The 17590-nt window shown below is 40.7% G+C and overlaps 1 protein-coding gene across 1 annotated transcript in view; it reads left to right on the plus strand.

The window, feature by feature from the left end:
* Positions 1–886: 886 nt before the first annotated feature.
* The window catches only part of Phc2 (polyhomeotic homolog 2), a 106377-nt gene continuing 89673 nt past the window's right edge, over positions 887–17590 (plus strand). Inside the window, exon 1 of the mRNA XM_047542125.1 lies at positions 887–995. The gene's annotated coding sequence lies outside the window, so the exon portion shown is untranslated. The remainder of the gene's footprint in view (positions 996–17590) is intronic.

A 17590-nucleotide genomic window follows, 5' to 3' on the forward strand; every position in this document is an offset into this window, starting at 1 on the left:
ATTTACTAGCTATGTGACCTTGGGCAATTTGTTTAATATGCCAAAATTTCTTAATCTGTAAAATGGTTATAATTATTACACCGAGTTGAGAATACTGAATGTAAAAGTTTCTAAAATTGTCAGTTTGAGAATATGCAAATAATAATAATTAAACCTTAGCTCTTAATAGCTATCTGACCTAAGGCAGGTCACATCACTTAAGCTTCATTTTCCCTCATCAGTAATGTGGCTATATCTGTTCTGTCTGCTAACTTCAAAAGTCATTGCAGGAAACAGTAAGGAACTGGACAGTTCATGTTTGAGGATTTTCTCAATTGCTTGGGATACCTGGAATTGTGAAGAGGTGTTGGGAGACCCCTGCTGGAGAAAACACTCAGGAGAGTCCTGGGCCTGAAGTCCAGAAATGGGCTCAGATCTCCACTTTTACCGTTTGGTGTGGTTATGTGACTTTGGATGAATGACCTAATCTCTCTGAGGCTCCGCTTTTCCTAATATCAAGTGAGGTTACTAGTACAAACTTCTCAGGGTTACCCAAAGAATCGTATTCTGCAGAAAAGTATTAAGCATGTGATTAAGTACTCCGTATTTGCTGAATCTGAATCTCCTTGGCTGACCCAAAATCAGTCCCTTTCCATACGTGGGGTGGGAAAAGTACGACGTACTGCTAAGCGGAGCTCAGGTAGAGATGTTCCCGGGGGCCACCCGGCTGCCCACTCCCCCGCCCGCCCAGTCGTTGCCATGGCCACCGGTTCAGGTCTGGAGCAGCAGGGAGGTGTGTTCAGCCCAATCCCCGCCTTTCCAGAGTGACTATTGGCTGGATCAGCCACGTGACGGCGCTGGTATGCTAATATATGGTAATAGATCCCACGCCCCTCCTCCCCGGGCCGCGTCGGAGTAGCCAGCAGGGTGCGCGGCGCCGAGCCGAGGGGGCGGGCTGAGGGGCGGCCCCCGGGAGAGAGCGGCCAGGTGGAGGAGGAGCACGAAGGCGACCGCAGGTAACGGGCGGGCGCGTGCGCGCTGGGGCCGGCTAGCTGCGGACCGGCACCGCGCAGGGGACTCCTGGCTCCGCGCTGCCGGCTTAACCCTTTGGGCACCCAGCTGTCACGGAGCAGCGGGGCGCGGCGGCCGGGCCCGGCTGCGCGAGGCGGGGCATTGCCGCGGGCACCGGCGAGCAGGCGGCGGACGGCCTGACCCGGGATCCGCCGCGTGGGGACCGCGCGGAGACAGAGCAGCCCGAGCGGGCGACTTGCTGACCGCGGCACGCCGGGGTCCGGGACCCAGCCGCGAAGAGGGCTGCGGCTAACTCTGGGGCCCGGGCTTGCGGGAGGCTGCGGGAAACCCGCTGAAGTCCTGGCACTCGCGCGCTTTAGGAACCAGGGGTCCGGTCCGGCGCAGAGGCCCGCCTCGGCGGCAGCCAGTGGCCTTAGCGGCCTGCGTCTCCTCCGCTGTCCCGCAGAGTATGGGGAAACCGGGGATCGGGCCTGACCACGGCGCCCCCTCCCCAGCCGCGGCCTGACAGTCCAGCCGCCGGCGCTTTTGACCCGGAGTCAAGCCAGGGGGAGGGCACGGGACGGGAAGCGGGATCCTGCGGGAAGAAGACAAGATTGGTGCGTGGGGTCACCAGCCAAGGGAACCCGGTTGTTGGTACTGGGAGGAGAGGACAGTCCCCTTAAGGAAAAACAGGCCCCAAAGTATGAAAAGGAAAGATACCCAAGAAAGGCACTGGCCCCTTGTTTTCTGTGCTGGGTGATGACCTGACACCCATGGGAAAAGGTCACTGCTGGACATCTGGATCGGTTCTGTCATGTACAGAGGAAGCAGCTGTTTTACGTGAGTTTCTAACATTTCTTATAAGGCAAGGTTTAAATTCATCATTCTCCCCACCCCCTCCTAGGTCTGCTACAGAAGTGACGTCTTTTAATTATTCCCCCTCCCCCAATTCACCAAGACTAGTGCAGCTTTAGGCTCATAGTATAATTTAGCTTTCACTGCAATAAAAATGGTAGGATGGAAGATGTGCCACTAATATTTAGTTTGCCCTGGGAATTTTCTTGTTAGGGAAAATGTTTCCATCTCCCATGGTGATGAAAAACCTACTAATGTACCAGTAATATCAATAGGTTTTCCTTTATGAGTCTAAAGTCTTTTCTTCAAAATCAAGGGACAATGTGGTTACACATGTAAAGTACCAGGAACCAAATTGATTTTTGCAAATGAAGTGCAAATTGCACTTCCGTGTTGCTCTTGATGTCTTTTATCACACAATAAACACTTGGTGTATGCCAAGCACTCTGTTATGTCTTGGGGATGCAGTGATAAATAAGATAATTAGTCCTTGTCCTCAAAGAAGTAGTGGGAGAGACAAAATTGTTAGTAAAAGTGATAGCAGCATAATAGATGTGTGTATAAAGAGCCATGGAAGCACAGCAGAGGGAACAATTAACTGTGTAGAGGATCAGGGAAGAATACTTTTAAACAAGATGATAAAGAATGAATAAGCGTTTGCTTTGCAAAGAAGAGTGGAAGAACATGAAGAACAACCAAAGCAGAGGGAACAGTGAATGCAGCCACTTAAAGAACGGTTTCTCTGGAGAATGGCTTCATATTGTGTAACTGGCTTTTTCTCTTCCTCAGTAACATAACTTTCCAAATGTTACCCAGAATGTCTCAGTTCTTACCACAATTTTCCAGTGGTATTTGTTTTTCTCCCTTATATTTTCCCTTCATCAGTTTTTTCTGAGCCTCATTCCTGGTCTTTGTCATCCATATCTTGCAAAAAAGTGTCCAACAAGTGGAAGTAGAAACGGGGTAGTTTGCAAAACCTCCGAGGTAGAGGGCCTGAAAACTGGGCACTAGAGCAGCATCCCTGGGCAGATCTGAGGCATACAAAAAGAGAAAAATGCAGTTCCTAGCCAGGGAGAAGGCTGGGTGTCAAATCTGTGAGGCCTAGGGAAATTAGTAATAAAATCAGAAACCAGAAGGATCTGGATCAGAAGAGGATCAGATAGCGCCAGGAGTCAGGGCAAGTCACTGGGGGCAGGCCATGAATCACGCAGATGTGATAGAACCCACTGCGGTGTAGAATAGCTGTAGTTCTGACAACTTCAAGCACCTGTGCAGAAAAGGACTTTGCTGGTCCTTGGTAAACTATTTCTAGTGCTGCCTCCCTTCTGTTCTCTCTCCCACCTTACTACTATCCTCTTCTCTTAATCCTAATTTCTACCCATGATTCACTTTTGTAGGATTTCTTTTACTGAGGTCTTAACTAAGAGAGCAGAGAAAATCCTATTCTCCTGCCTTAGCATGTATCTCCAGAACTATAAATAGTCCATTTTACCTCATAAGCCATCAACTAGCCAGCCTATTTTTACTTTCTGGTTATTTAGAAGCAGAGCACAAGGGTAGGTGCCAAAGGTGTAAGGTGGACCTTATCCCCTAAGCTCACCTAATGTTTGAGTCAGTAAAGTCCTTTTAGTTTTACTTAAACCAAAACTCATTTTTAGAATGAACTGTGGAGAGTTTCTGGCACATATTCTGTTGTGAACTACATTATAGATTAAGCTGTGTAGAGAAGGTTAACACAGGGGTGACGTGCCTAATGTGCTTTGTTAAGATTGACAGTTTTGTGAGTGCTAGAAAATCATGCGTAGTTTTTAAGCAATCTTCTAAATCAATATATTTACTGAACATCTGCTTGTGTGCAAATACTGTGCTGTATTTGTGCTTAGGGGGAGATAGGAAAATGAGAGAGGTGGTATAGTATGGGGTTATTTTCATTTTAACTAGAATTTAGATCCCAGTTCTACCAGTTACTTGCTACATCACTTGGGGCAAATTGTTTGACTTCCATTTCTTCATCTGTAAGAATACCACCTACCTCATACAGTTTTGAGGAATAAATGAAATCACAAAGATAAAACAATAATTCAGCACATTTTTGAAGTGCTAAACATGTGATATTACAGGACTTGAGAAAGAAAAAGATCATCATGCTGGTTATAGTGGTGCATGCCTATAATCCCAGCTACTTGGGAGGCTAAAGCAGGAGGACTGCAAGTTCAAGGTCAGTCTTAGCTGTTTAGCAAGACCCTGTCTTAAAACACAAGTATTACAAAGAGCTGGGAATATAACTCAGTGGTAGAGTACTTACCTAGCATGTGTGAGGCTCTGGGTTTTTTAATCCCTAGTTCTGGTGAAGGAGAAGGAAAAGGGGAAGGATAAATAATCCTGAATTATCTTAGGGCTTCAATTTTTAAAAGAAAGGGAAGAGAAGAGAAAGAAAGGAAAAGATCAGCATGGGCTATGGACTATGGTTACCAAAGAAAGCTTTTTCAGAGCCATGGTGAATTCTGTTGGAAGAAAAGTGGACAGGATTTCCTGATAGGAAAAATAATGTTCATTGAACATAAGGTGGGAATATAGAAGAAAGTTTCAGGCATCAGTTAATGAGGTTAACCAGTCTGGCAAGATCAAAGCATCTAAGTAGAAAAGTTGTGAGATTGGAAGAGTTGGTTGAAGCCAGATGGTCACAAGCACTGAATGTTGAACTAAGGAGTTAGGACTTTATCCTGTAGATGACAAGAAGCAGATTTTTGGTTAGGAAAATGTGAGGTCATGAAAATAATATTTTAAGAAGATTCTCAACCATCATATGGAGAATAGACTTTAGTAAGAAGAGAAAGAAAATTTTACAACCAGTTAGTAGGCAATTTAAAGGATGTTAGTGTGAGGGATCAGGAATTGAATTAGGGCGATGCAGTGAAAACAAGAAAAAAATGGGTCTAATAGAAATTATAAAGGAAAAATGAACTAGACTTTGTGACTGATTGGATATGGAGGACAAGAGATAAAGTAGCATCAAGTGTAGTCTTGATCATAAGCAAAGGATTAGCAAAAATAGGACAGAGGAAGGAAAGCCAGGAGGAGAGGAAGGGACGCTAAATATCCTGCAAGAATGCTGGACTTCTCAGTGGACATACCCCATAAGTGTTTGGAATTTGGGGGCTAATGTTCAAAAGAGGGTAGACAGGAAGTTGTATGTAAAGAAGGTAATAACTGAATTCATATGATTAGTTGGGTTCACCACTGATTATGGCATAGAAATAGAAGTATGAAGAACCAAGGACTGAAGCTTAGAGATTAGCCACACTTAAGGATAAGGAAAAGAAATGGAGTTAGTACAGCAGAAAACAAGAACTATCAGATAGGCAAAAGGACTCATTTATTCATCTAATGTGTGCATCCTGTTCACCACCATTTGTTGTGCCCCTTATGAATGCACGGCCATGCTGCTAACCTTGAGAGTGCAATATCACAGAAGTCAAGAGAAAAAGGCTTTCAAGCTGGGAAAATTGATTAGCAGTATGAAACTATACAGAAAACATGAGAAACGTCCATTATGTTTAGGAGATAAGAGGTTATAGTAACTTTTCAAAAGTAATTATTTTAGTGGGGGACAGAGAAGCAAGAATATTAAAAGCCAAATAAAAGAGAATTGTAGCATGAGTTGCAGATAACAAATGGAGACAGCATGCAGATTGCTCTGTGTATGTTTGGCAATAAAAGGAAGAAAAAATAGGAACATGGTTAGGGAAAGCAGCAGAGTCAAAGAAAAGGTTTAGTCTTCCTGTCGATCATTATTTTGTTCTAAACTAGTGTTCTCTTTCTTTCAAGTCCTTGACAGTCAACAGTTCATTTCTTTAACTTACTGCTTTAATAACTACCTGTACATTGTCCTGAACAGTAATAGTATAGTTACCATTTATTAAGTGCTTAGTATGTACTAGGCATTGTGCTAAGTTCTTTATATATTCTTTTAATTATCCCATTTAATCCTCACAAGCTGGATTCTAATCACACAACCTCTTAGAAACATGGAGAGGTGAAATAAATTGCCTTTGATCACACAGCTAATGAGTGGCAGAGATAGGATTTTGATCAGCTGTGACTCAAGCTTTTCTACAGGACCGTGCTTTGCTGCCTCTGAAGGCAGGGCCAGCTTCACAGGTGTGCAACCTATGAAGTCTCGCAGGACGCTGTACTTAGAGGGGCCCTATGCCCAACTTAGTGCTCTATTGTTGCTGGCTTGCAGTTTTAGTGATTTTGAACAGGGGACCCTGCATTTTCATTTTGCACTGCGCCCCACAAATCATGTAACCATTCTGGCTGGGGATATCAGTGCTGCCTACAGGTATAAGCTGGGAAAGTATGCCATGCTGTAGCCTTTATTTTGGTCAAGTGGCCCCAAGTCCTTGCTGTGTCTTGATACACAATCACATCTTCCTGTCTTCCTCTCATTTTGGTCTGGTGGTATGAAGGGCAAAGGGAGATATTTTGAACTTTAAGTGGATGCCCAGTCAGTATGAAAATTGAGAATGAAGAGACAAGGAATTATTTACTCAAAATGACTTCTGGAAATTCATCTGTTATATTTTAAGGGTATTATTTGATAAAGTTATAATCCTGTGCTGTTTTACTCCCAATGTAAATAAAACTTGAGTTTATTTCTGTTTCCTTTGTAGTCAGTTGTACCCATGTGCCTATGGAAAGCTAAGGAGACCACTTTTCAAACCAGTGAAACAAATTGGAGTTGGACAGGTATTCTGTGACTTGATTGTCTCATCTGGTGCCTTTTTACCCAGACTGCCACCACCCTTTCACTCCCAAAGCACAGACTGTCCTGTTTACCACAGTGTCTGGATTGTTCACGTTCCTCTCTTGCCTTTATTGCCCATTCTATTACAACTTCATGTACCCCTGTGGACCATGAAAAACAGAAAAACTTTATTTTTTTAAATGTTCTTTCTTTTTTGCCTTTGCAGTCACTACTTGAAACTGACAACAAATTAAGTTTCTATGGTTTTAGTGGTTATTGTTCTCTTGAAAACAGTTTTTACTCATCCTCTTGCTCCTCCTATTTCTGAGCTCCCTGAGTAATGATTTAACCAAGTACCCACCAAGTCTTGACGCCACTTGACACTAACCAACCACTTGACCAAGTCCTATGCCAGCCAACCCATATTCCCTCATGGAGGAAATCAGACAAGACTGAGATTGTGTTGCCTCCTCCCCTTACCTATCCCCTTCCTGTTTGGAGTGTTTTCTCTCCTACTCCCAACATGGACTAAGTAAACCTAAGAGTATGTGAGATTAAAAATATGAAAAGATTTCCGGAGCAGTATAACCAATGGCATACATCATGAGGCAGTTTAGGTGGCTAGGTGTTCTCCATATTCTCCTGTTTGTGCTATGGTATTGCTGCATAAGAAATTACCCAAAGTTTATCAGCTTAAAACAACCAGTTTCTTTATCCTTTAAGGCTCTATTCAAGCATTACCTCTCAGAAGCACGTCCATCTTGCTTTTTATGAATTAGTATCTTTCCCCTCTGGTCCTCCTTGTACTTTAACATCTCATGATAGCATTTGCCACATTTTTATAATTTCTAGGGACTATGTCTTTTTCATACCTATAGCTCCAATTTCTAAAACTATTCCTTGAACATGATAGATGCTCAATGAATGGTTGTTGACTAGTCTTAAGAATAACTCCTGCTTTTCTTATCTTTTACTCCACTCTTTAGAAAACTTAGGTATACTGCAACGTATCCAGCCTTGTGCCCTAGGATAAATATATCTTTCTTCCTCTCCCCCTCTATAGACTCTTGTGTCATTGTCATAGAAGGTAAAAATGTAAAGGTCTATGCCAAGGACTTCTTGACTTGGAGCTCTCCGACTCCAGTGAGGACTCAGCCTTGTCTAACTCTGTAAATCCCTGTGCCACCCCTACTCTAAAACCAGTTCCAGCTCTCATATGAAATCAAAGTCAACATTCGTTCCCTTTTCAAATATTTGACTTGAAGCTTTACAAAGGCAGGGTCTGTGTCTGAGTTATTCATTGCTGTAGTTCCAACACCTGGCACTAGTAGCTGCTTAATAAATACTTGATGGGTGAATTAATGAAACTCCATTCTTGAAAACTCGCCCATTCCTGTTATCCAGGTACCGATTTCTGAGCCTTAGGCCTGATTCATCATCTCATTGGCCTAGACTTTCTATCCTAATCCTTAACTCTTTTCTTCAGTGTTTAACATAGCTTACTTGCTTACTTAGAACTAAGTTACCTCATTGTCTCTTGGTCTTCCTAACTGATATTGGCCAGATGCACTTAGGACAATATTCTTTTCTTTATCTCTAACAAGAAACATCCAGCATAAATATTAAATGTGTTTTAAAATATCAAACTAAAGAGAATTACACTCAAATTTCTAAAGTGAATTGATCCTTTTTAAGAATGAGTTTTGGGCAGAAACCAGGTTCTAAACTTTTTTGTAAGTCTGTTGGACTGATTGACTTGTAAGCTTCAGCAGTTCAATGCAAATTAATTTTTATACCAACCAGTGAATCAAAGGAGGGGAGGGAATTGAACGGGTGTGTAAATATGGTTACCAGGGCAATTTTTCCTGACAGAAGAGAGAACCTCACAGGAATTTATACAGTCCTTAAGAAGCAATGTAACCTGATCTTCCTCTGTTCTTTCTGATGGGAGAAGAACATGAAGAAACCATAGGTGCAGATAAATGGGGCTTGAGACTTTTAAAGAGACCCAAGGAGTAAGTTCTCCAGGGCTGTAGAGTTCTTCAGGTCACGTGACCACTATCATAAGGCTCCTGTTCCTTTCAAGGAACCATCTGGAGATGCAGAATTTCTGTGAACCCATCTCTAAAATAGTATTCCTTTATTCAACAATTATTTATTTGGTATTTTCTAAGGTCCATTGCCCAGAAGGGAATATAATTGTAAGAGGTTGATAACTATTTGGAGGTATGGAGGTAATGGATCACACCTAGTGAATGTTCCTTCAATTTTGCTGTAAATTACTTCTTTGAATAGAGGGGGGATGTGGAATTACTTAAACATTTAATGTTTTATCAAAAATAAAGTTTGTCTTCTGTAGAAAAACATGACACAAGTGTATCTTGTGCCTATTTGTGTTCCTCAGTCATCGGTCCTGAGAAAAGCCTAGCTCACTGATTTATAAAGCCTTACCCTAAAGTAAGGTTCCTGTAGTGCCAGTGTCACCTTTATTGTAGATGCAGTGCCAGGGAAAGACAAATCCACCTCCTTAACTGCTCACATCACAAGGGACTCTCCTTATTTTTGCCCTAAATTGTTGGTGGATCGAGGACCTAACATCTTGGCTGCCAGGTATGATTGAAATGTGGACCCTTGGCCATCTCCGAGGCCCACCTTTCTCTGCTGCTTTACTTTTCTTTTCACTTCTGTTTTGTGTTTCATCATAAATAAGGTTGGCATTTGTTTGAAAAACATATCGTTTTAAAGCCTTTTAATCCCTTCATGTCCTAAGGTTTTGTTTGGTGCCTGCGAGCTTTCACAGGCCTGCAGGGAGACAAGAAGTGGAAGCCAGAATGCCTGGGGTCCAGCCTGCCTCTGCCCCTGCTCAACTGTGACCTTCATCCTTCTCGTCTCACTCTGTGCTCCCATCTTCTTTTATATAATGGGGATAATCATAGCTCCTGCCTCAATAATTATGGAATTATATAGGTTAATACAAGTAAGCTGCATAGAAAGCACTATGTAAATTTTCCTTTTTACTATTTCCTGTGACCTCCCAGATAGTGAAGTTGAGTCCCTTTAAAGGAAGAGAAAGTTGGGATGTATAAAGGTATAATGGCTTCCCCAAAGTTGTCCAGTAAGATTGAGCTCATTACTCTTATCCTTTGTTTAGCACTGAAGTTTCCTATTCCACGTGTAAGAGAGAAAGAAATGGAGAATTGGAGTAAGAGGGAAGACCTTGACTTTTGGAGCATTTTGAAATAGAAGTTACTTCACAACAGACACTGAAGCACATGGAAATGAACTTGCTTCTTCAAAGAGTGAATGTGAGAAATGGTTGGAATAAATATGATAGGAAATATTGTTTTGAGTCAGGTCTGTAGTATATCCAGCCCAAAATTCTGTCTGATTGTGATAACAGGGACTATTGGATGACAGTCCTACAGCTGCCCATCATGATAGGGGTGAACTTACCCGTCCCTCACAGACTTTTAGTATCCCGTTCTCTCTTGTTCACCTGAATATATGTTATATTTCTATTTTTGGCCTTTAAATCTATTTATTTATACAAAAAGCATCCTTAAATCTTCCTTACCTCATTTTTATGGATGCAAAGATGGTCGCAATCCAATCCATAGGTATCTAAAGGACAGACACGGAAATTGTAATTATGGTACTGTAATTAGTGCCATTATAGGAATATGGGCAGGAGGTCTGACAGCTTACTGGAGTGATTACTTGGCTCTACATAGAACTGTTAGGAACATCTTTCTGGAGAAAGTGACTTTTGAGATGATGACAGAGGGATAAGGAGGGACTTTCCAGGCCGACTAGAGGCAGTGTGTGCTGAGGTATGGCGTCTGTCAGCGAGAGCGTACGTGGGGAACTCCAAACAACCTGAGAGGATGACGCTGGAACGTGAGCAGGGTAGTCACAGAAACCAGGCCTCAAATCCCAAAAGGCTGGGCTCACCAAGCCGGGAGATGTAGACTTGACAGTGCCACTAATGCACCTCAAGAGTGGCATGACCAGATCTGCCTTTTAGGGAGATCACATCAGCGGTGTGAGGGTGGTCAGGACAGACTCATGCAGTTAGGAAGGGACTGCTAACCCAACTCCTCATCCACTGTCGGAATTTTTACTATTACATATGGATATTTGTTCATTCAGCCCTGATTTCTTGATGACATGTCAGGTACTGGGCTGACTGCTGGAAGCACTGGAAAGAAGCGTACCATCCAAGTCACAGAGCTGCTTGGAGTGTTTGGTCCTAAACACAAACTTCCTGAAGTTCTCGGCTTTCCTGCTCTGTCCTCTGCTTCCTCTCAGTCCCCTGAGCTGCCTTGTGTGGACCTTGCCCGTATTCTTCCGGATTTACTGTCCCTGTCATAACTCCCTCCTCTCAGCCTCAGCCTTCGTCTCCCTAAAGTACAAAGTTCTAATCATTTAATAAATTCCTATAGAGAGTGAATGAATCCCTTGTTTTAGATTTCTGTTACTTTAACTCTTTTTTTTTTTTTTCACTCCTTCCCCAAAACCTCAAGTACTCTAAGTATCTCAGCCCCCTTTGTCACTCATTAAACTCTTTAGGTCTTAATTCCTGTTCTGTGCTGACTTACAGATTGCTCTCTAAATTATTTTCCTGTTCACAATATCTTCTTTGCCTTTTCTGTGTGGCACCTTTTACTCATGGTGTCACAGTTCCCAAAGTTAGAACTCCTCTGCTCCTGAAATAAAGAAGCCGAAGGTGAGGTGCTATTTACTTAAATAGAAGATGAAGTCATATTAGAAGTGGCAGTATTATGACATAATAATAATTGTGAGTACAATTTGTTGAGCACTGATGTTAATCGTCTTCTAGGACATTCCATGAGCTTTATTTAATCCCCACAGCAACTCTGTGAGGTTCGTTAGTCTTCACTGCCATCATTAAACCTAGTTGCTCCCAATTTTCTTGATTCTTACTAGTGGTCTTACAAAGCTGTTTTATTTGAATCACAGGAAGGCCAAATTTGTTTCCAGGAATGCTCCTCCTCTCCAAAGTTTGTGATGAGTGTCACAATTTTGTAGATTTGAGTTTGCATGTTCACATTATATAGAGGCGTTACAGTTCATTGCTGGTGCTGTGCTTACAGTTTGGGGACCTACCTCCAGGTGAATGGACTACTGTGGAATAGGTTTGCCTGTACTAATAGCTTTATTATAGCAAGAGCTAAATATCCTTTAAAAACAAATGTTGTTTATGTCGTCATTTCCACACTAAATCAATCCACCCCTAGTGATGAGCTAGTAGTCTGAATAATGATCACCCAAATATGGAGGGTCCTAATCCCTGAAACCTGCAAATATTACCTTATAAAGGAAAAGGATCTTTGCCCGTGTGATCAAGTTAAGGATCTTGACATGGGAACATTATCCTGGATATCTGGGTAAGCCCTAAATCAAATCACAATAGTGCCCTTATAAGAGAGAGGCAGAGGGAGACAAAGATGAGGAGGAGGCACTGTAACCATGGAGGCAAAGATTGGAGGGATGTAGCTATAATCAAAGGAATGCTGGCAGCTATCAGAACCTATCAGAGGCAAGAAAAGGGTTCTTCCCTAGAGCATCCAAAGGAAGTGCACCCTGCTGACCCCTGCGATTTTGGCTCAGTGAAACTAATATTGAACTTCTGACTTCCAGAACTGACAGAGTTTTGGTTTTTAGTTTTTCGTTTTTTGTTTTTTTAGCCTCTAAATTTATAGTAATTTCTTATGGCAAAAACAGAGAACAAACACACTGAAGATAGTCACTATTGTGCTGCTTGGTTCCTTGTGAGGGTAAATTGTTGCGACCCATGCAACCAAACTCTGGGGTCTGGCGCAACCAAACTCTGGGGTCCCGCAAGAGGCGAGGGGGATTGGAAAATAAAGATTCACAGACACAGATCTTGAAGATGAAGCTGGGATCAGGTGGAGCCTGCTCTCTGATGGAGATGCAGATCTAAAGAATTCCGCCAGCAATCTTTATTTATATATGTCTTGTTATCAGGTTTAAGACTATGCAGGCATTATTCTTTGTATTCAGCAACATTACAGAAACTAGGACATTTATGTAGCTTTTCCGTAGTAGCAATCCACAGTTGCAAAGTGCAACGTTAGGAGCTTAGTGTATCTCTCAAGAAAGTCCATTGTTTAAAGTTGCTATAATGTAGGCAGGAACCAGAGAAGCAGGGCTGGTGAAACATTGTGGATGTCTAATTGTGGTTGTCTAGCATAAGGATTCCTTCCTTCCCGGGAGCTGTGTGCCTGAGATCAAGGTTAGAACTGATAGGGTTCTTGCACAGAGCCTCCTCATGCAGAGCCTTGCTACAGTAGCTAGGCATCCTGTGCCCTTGCACAGAAACATTCCCAGGAACCAGGCATGCCACAGCCATGAGGGCATCAGAGACCCCTGATCTCAGTAACTGCTCTCCCATCCTCCGTCACTGCACTCAGCAGTAAATATTATGAAAACAGGAACCAACTAACATAACGTGGACAGTAATTTCAGCCAACACAGATGTAATGCTCATCATGTTCTAGGTTCTGGTATGAGCAATTGAAATGTATTTATTCATTTAATCCTCATAACAACTATATGAGGGGACTTCTGTTATTATCCCCATTTATAGATGGAAAGTTTGAAGCACAGAGAAATTAGTAACTTGGTCATGTGACTAGAAAGTGGTGGGACTGAGACCTGAAGCCCAGCAGTCTGGCGCCAGAAGTCCGTGCTGTTGAGCACTGTGCCACACAGGGCATTACACATGGGAATTAGTCAACAGAGGACACGCGGCAGTGTCTAAAGTCTGCTCACTCCTCTGGCCACTTCTCTTCTTATGTTTCTGCTGTGTTTGCAGTGTTTGTCCTCCTTCCACCTGTCCTCTTTTACCATTAATATCTTTTTGTCTTGTTTCAATATCCTTGTGTAGTTTTGGTATCAGGGTAACTCTTGCCTCAGAGAATGAGTAGCTAAGAGTTTCCTTCTTTTTCTGTTTTCTGGAAGAGTTCATATAGTGATTCATTATATCTTTTTTTCTTTTGATACCAGGAATTGAACCACCGAGCATTTAACCACAGAGCCACATCACCAACCCTTTTTATTTTTTTGCTTTTGAACCTAACCTCAGCCTCCTGAGCTACTGAGATTATGGCATGCACCACCCTGCCCAGCCCTTTTCTGAATATTTAATAGAATTCACCAGTGAGTCATCTGGGTTGTCTGGGCTACTATTTGTCTTTGCGGAAAGGTTTTAAGTCAAGAATTCAGATTCTTTAGTAGATTCAGGGGTATTCAGGTTTTGTGTCTTTTCCAAAAGTTTATCCATTTCACCAAAGTTGATTTATTGGCAAAATACTTTATAATAGTGTCTTACTGTCCATTACTATCTATAGGATTTCTTTCATTACTGCTATTGATAATTTCTGTCTCCTGTTTTGTTTCTGATCACTCTAGCTAGAAGTTTTTCGATTTTATTGATCTTTTCAAAGACCCTGCTTTACATTTCATTGATTTTTCTCTATTATTTTTCTTCTATTTCATTAAAATTCTCATTAATATTTCTTTTCTTATGCTTAGTCCGTATGTTATTTGTTCTTCTTTTTCTAGAGTCTTAAGGTTTGAGACCTTTCTTCTTTCCTACTGTAGGTATTTTAATCTTATAAAATCCTTGCTTTAGCTATATCCCATAAAATTTTTTCTGTCATGTTTTTATTTCATTAGGTTCAAAATATTTTCTAATTTCCCTTGTGTTTTCTTCCTTGACCCATGAGTTATTTTGAAGTGCATCGTTGGTTTCCAAACACTAGGAATTTTCCTGCTAGCTTTCTCGGTTTTAAGTATGCTTCTGTTATGCTCAGTTAATGTATCTTTGTATGACTTCAGTTCTCCCAAATTTAATGAGACTTACTTTTTGGTCCAGAATGTGAATTCCATTGTCATTAGGTAGAGTGTTCCATGCATCTACATTGGTTAGTAGTGTTGCTCAAGTCTTTTGTGTCTTTATTAATTTTAATGTCTGCTGGTCTATCAATGACTAAAAGAGGAGTTGCCCTTCCCACCTTTTAGTTCTACCCGGTCTTGCCTTATGTGTTGTGTTGCTAGGTGCATGCACGTTGGGATTGTATGCCCTCTTGATGAATAGACCCCTTTATCATTATAAAGAAGGTGAGCATATGATTATCCCCATAGGTAGGTGAAAATCATTTGACAAAATTCAGTACTCAGTCATCACAACAACTCTAAGCAAACAAGAAGTAGAAGAAATTGTCCTCAATTTCATAAAGATCATATAACAAACGCCTACACTAACATTATGTTTATGTAGTGAAAGACTGAATGCTTTTCCCCTAAGATTGGGAATGGCATTTAATTGTTTACTTAATATTGCATTGGAGGTGCTAGCCAGCACAATAAAGTAGGTAAAAAAGGCCTAAGTTTTAAAACAGAAGTAAAACTGTAAAACGATCTTCATTGACAGGAAAAATGATCGAATTTGTAGAAGATCCTAAGGAATCTACTGAATCAACTACTCTTAGAATTAAAGTGAATTTACCAAGGTCACACGATACAATAACACAGAGAGATTAAGTAACTTGACCAAAGTCACAATATGACAATTTCTTCCTTCTAATTGGAATGTTTAATTATATTTATATCTGTCATAATATTAGTATGGCTGACTTTAAATTGATGGGCTTGCATTTTTTTCTGTATATCCTATTTATTCTTTCTTTTATATTTTTTTCTTATTCTGGATTGAGTTTCTTATTTATAACTCCATTTTATCCTATTACTGCCCGTCGCCTGCTGTAGTTCAGATCTGAGATGTCCCCAGGGCCCATGTGGTAAAGGCTTGTTCCCTGGCATGGTGCTGTTGGTAGGTGGTGAAGACCTTAAGAGGCGGGGCCTAGTGGCAGGAGGTGGGTCATTGGTGATGTGCCCTCAGAGGGGACGTGGGACCTTGGTCTACTTTCTCTCTCACTCCCTGTCACTTTCCTGCTATGAGATGGTTAGGCTTCCTCCCCCACATGCGCCCACCATGATATACCTTGTAGCCATGGTCTCAAAGCAGTGGGACCAAGACCTCCAAAACCATGAGCCAAAATAAAATATATCTTTCCATAAGTTGATTATCTCAAGTATTAGTTACAGTAATGGAAAGCTAACACATCGCCTATATGTCTTTATCGATTTTTAGTGATTGCTTTCATGTTTATAATATACTTCTTTTATTTATTCATATGTTCAAATAATATTATATCACCTGTATATACTGAAAGTACTTTAAAACTACATGCTTCCATTTACCCCCTCCTGTCTGCTGTTGTCATATATTTCATTTAATATGCTATTATTTTTGCTTTAAATAGTCAATTTTTTTTTTTAAATATCTTAAAGTGGGAAGACAAGTCATTTATATTACCCACCTATGTACTGTTTCAGACATTCTTTATTTCTTTGTGCTATTGTGTCCTGTGACCTTGGTAAATTCACTTTGGTTCCAAAAAGTTTTGAGTAGCTTCTTTAGAATTTTCTATGAAGTCAATCATATTGTCTACAAATAAAAACAGTTTTACTTCCTCCTTTCTAATCCTCATGCCTTTTTTAACCAACCATTTTAGATTTTGTATTTTGGGGCAAGGGATGCTCATCCTGTATTTCGTTTTTCTGTTATCAATTTCCTTTTAGCTTCAAGAACTTCCTTTCACACTTTTAGTAGTGCAGTTATGCTAAAATTATTTCCTTCCATTTCTTTCCAACATTTTCGTCTGTCTGAAATGTTCTATTTTACTTTCATTTTGAGACACAGTTTGCTGGGTGAAGAATTCTAACCTGGCAGGGTTTTTGTTTATTTGTTTGTTTGTTTGTTTGTTTGTTTTGTCGTAGTTTTCTGTGGGGGAGGTTATTTATTCCAGTACTTTCCTGCCTACCAGTTTTCAAAGCTTACAAGAAATCTGTAATTTTTATCTTTGGTCATTTGTAATGTGTCTTTTTCCCTGTCAACTTTTAAGATTTTCTTTTTATCACCTTAGCAATTTGATTATGATGTTAATTGGCATCATTTTTTTTAAAATTTATTCTGCTTCTATTTGGGCTTCTTGGATCAAATGTAGAAATGTTTAAATATTTAATATTTTTAAAAATTTTGTTCCTTTCCTCAGATATCTTTTCCTTCTAGAACGCCTATCCCAAAAATATTAGATTGCTTAATGTTGTCCTACAGATCACTGATGCTCAGCTCATTTTTATTCAGTCTTCTGTGCTTCATTCTAGATAATTTCTAATGCTATATGTCGAGTTCATTGGTTTTTTTTCTTCTGAGTTCTAATCTGTTGTTAGTCTCATTCAGTCTATTTTTTTATTTCAGATGTTGTACTTTTAGTCACTAAAGTTTAATTTCAGTCTTTTTTTTACATTTTCCATTTCTCTTGTTCTCATACTCACATATTCAGCTACTTCTCAAACACTTAGAACATACTTCCTAAAAATATCCTAATACTTTATGTGCTAGTTCTCATCCCTGTCATTTCTGGGTATGTTTTTAGTTTTTTGGTTTTTTTTTTTTTTTTTTAATCCTGATTAAGGGTCTTATCTTTTCATTTTTCTGAATGCCTTGTGATTTTTTATTGGATACTAGGCATTGTAAACTTTATATTCTTGGTTGCTAAATTCTGTTATATTCCTTTAATTAGTTTTGGCTTTTGTTTTAGAATACAGTTTAGTGACTTGAACATAAACGATTTTCAGCCTTATGTAAACACTGGTCGTTGGTTTGCCTACTCCTTTCCAATACTCCTCAGTAGTTTTCTCTCAGGCATGTATGGATTATCCTTAGCCAGAAGCGGCAGGGGGCCTGTCTGTGGGACTCCAGGTGCTTCTCTTTCTCTCTCTTTCTCTCCATCCTGTTCTTCCCTCCCTTCCCAGCCCTTCTCTCTAGTTCTTTGTTTCACATTCAAGCCACTTTGCCCTCCTTGATCTCTTTTCTCAGTCTCC

The sequence above is a fragment of the Sciurus carolinensis genome, chromosome 1 (assembly GCF_902686445.1).
Source record: "Sciurus carolinensis chromosome 1, mSciCar1.2, whole genome shotgun sequence".
Lineage (NCBI taxonomy): Eukaryota > Metazoa > Chordata > Mammalia > Rodentia > Sciuridae > Sciurus > Sciurus carolinensis.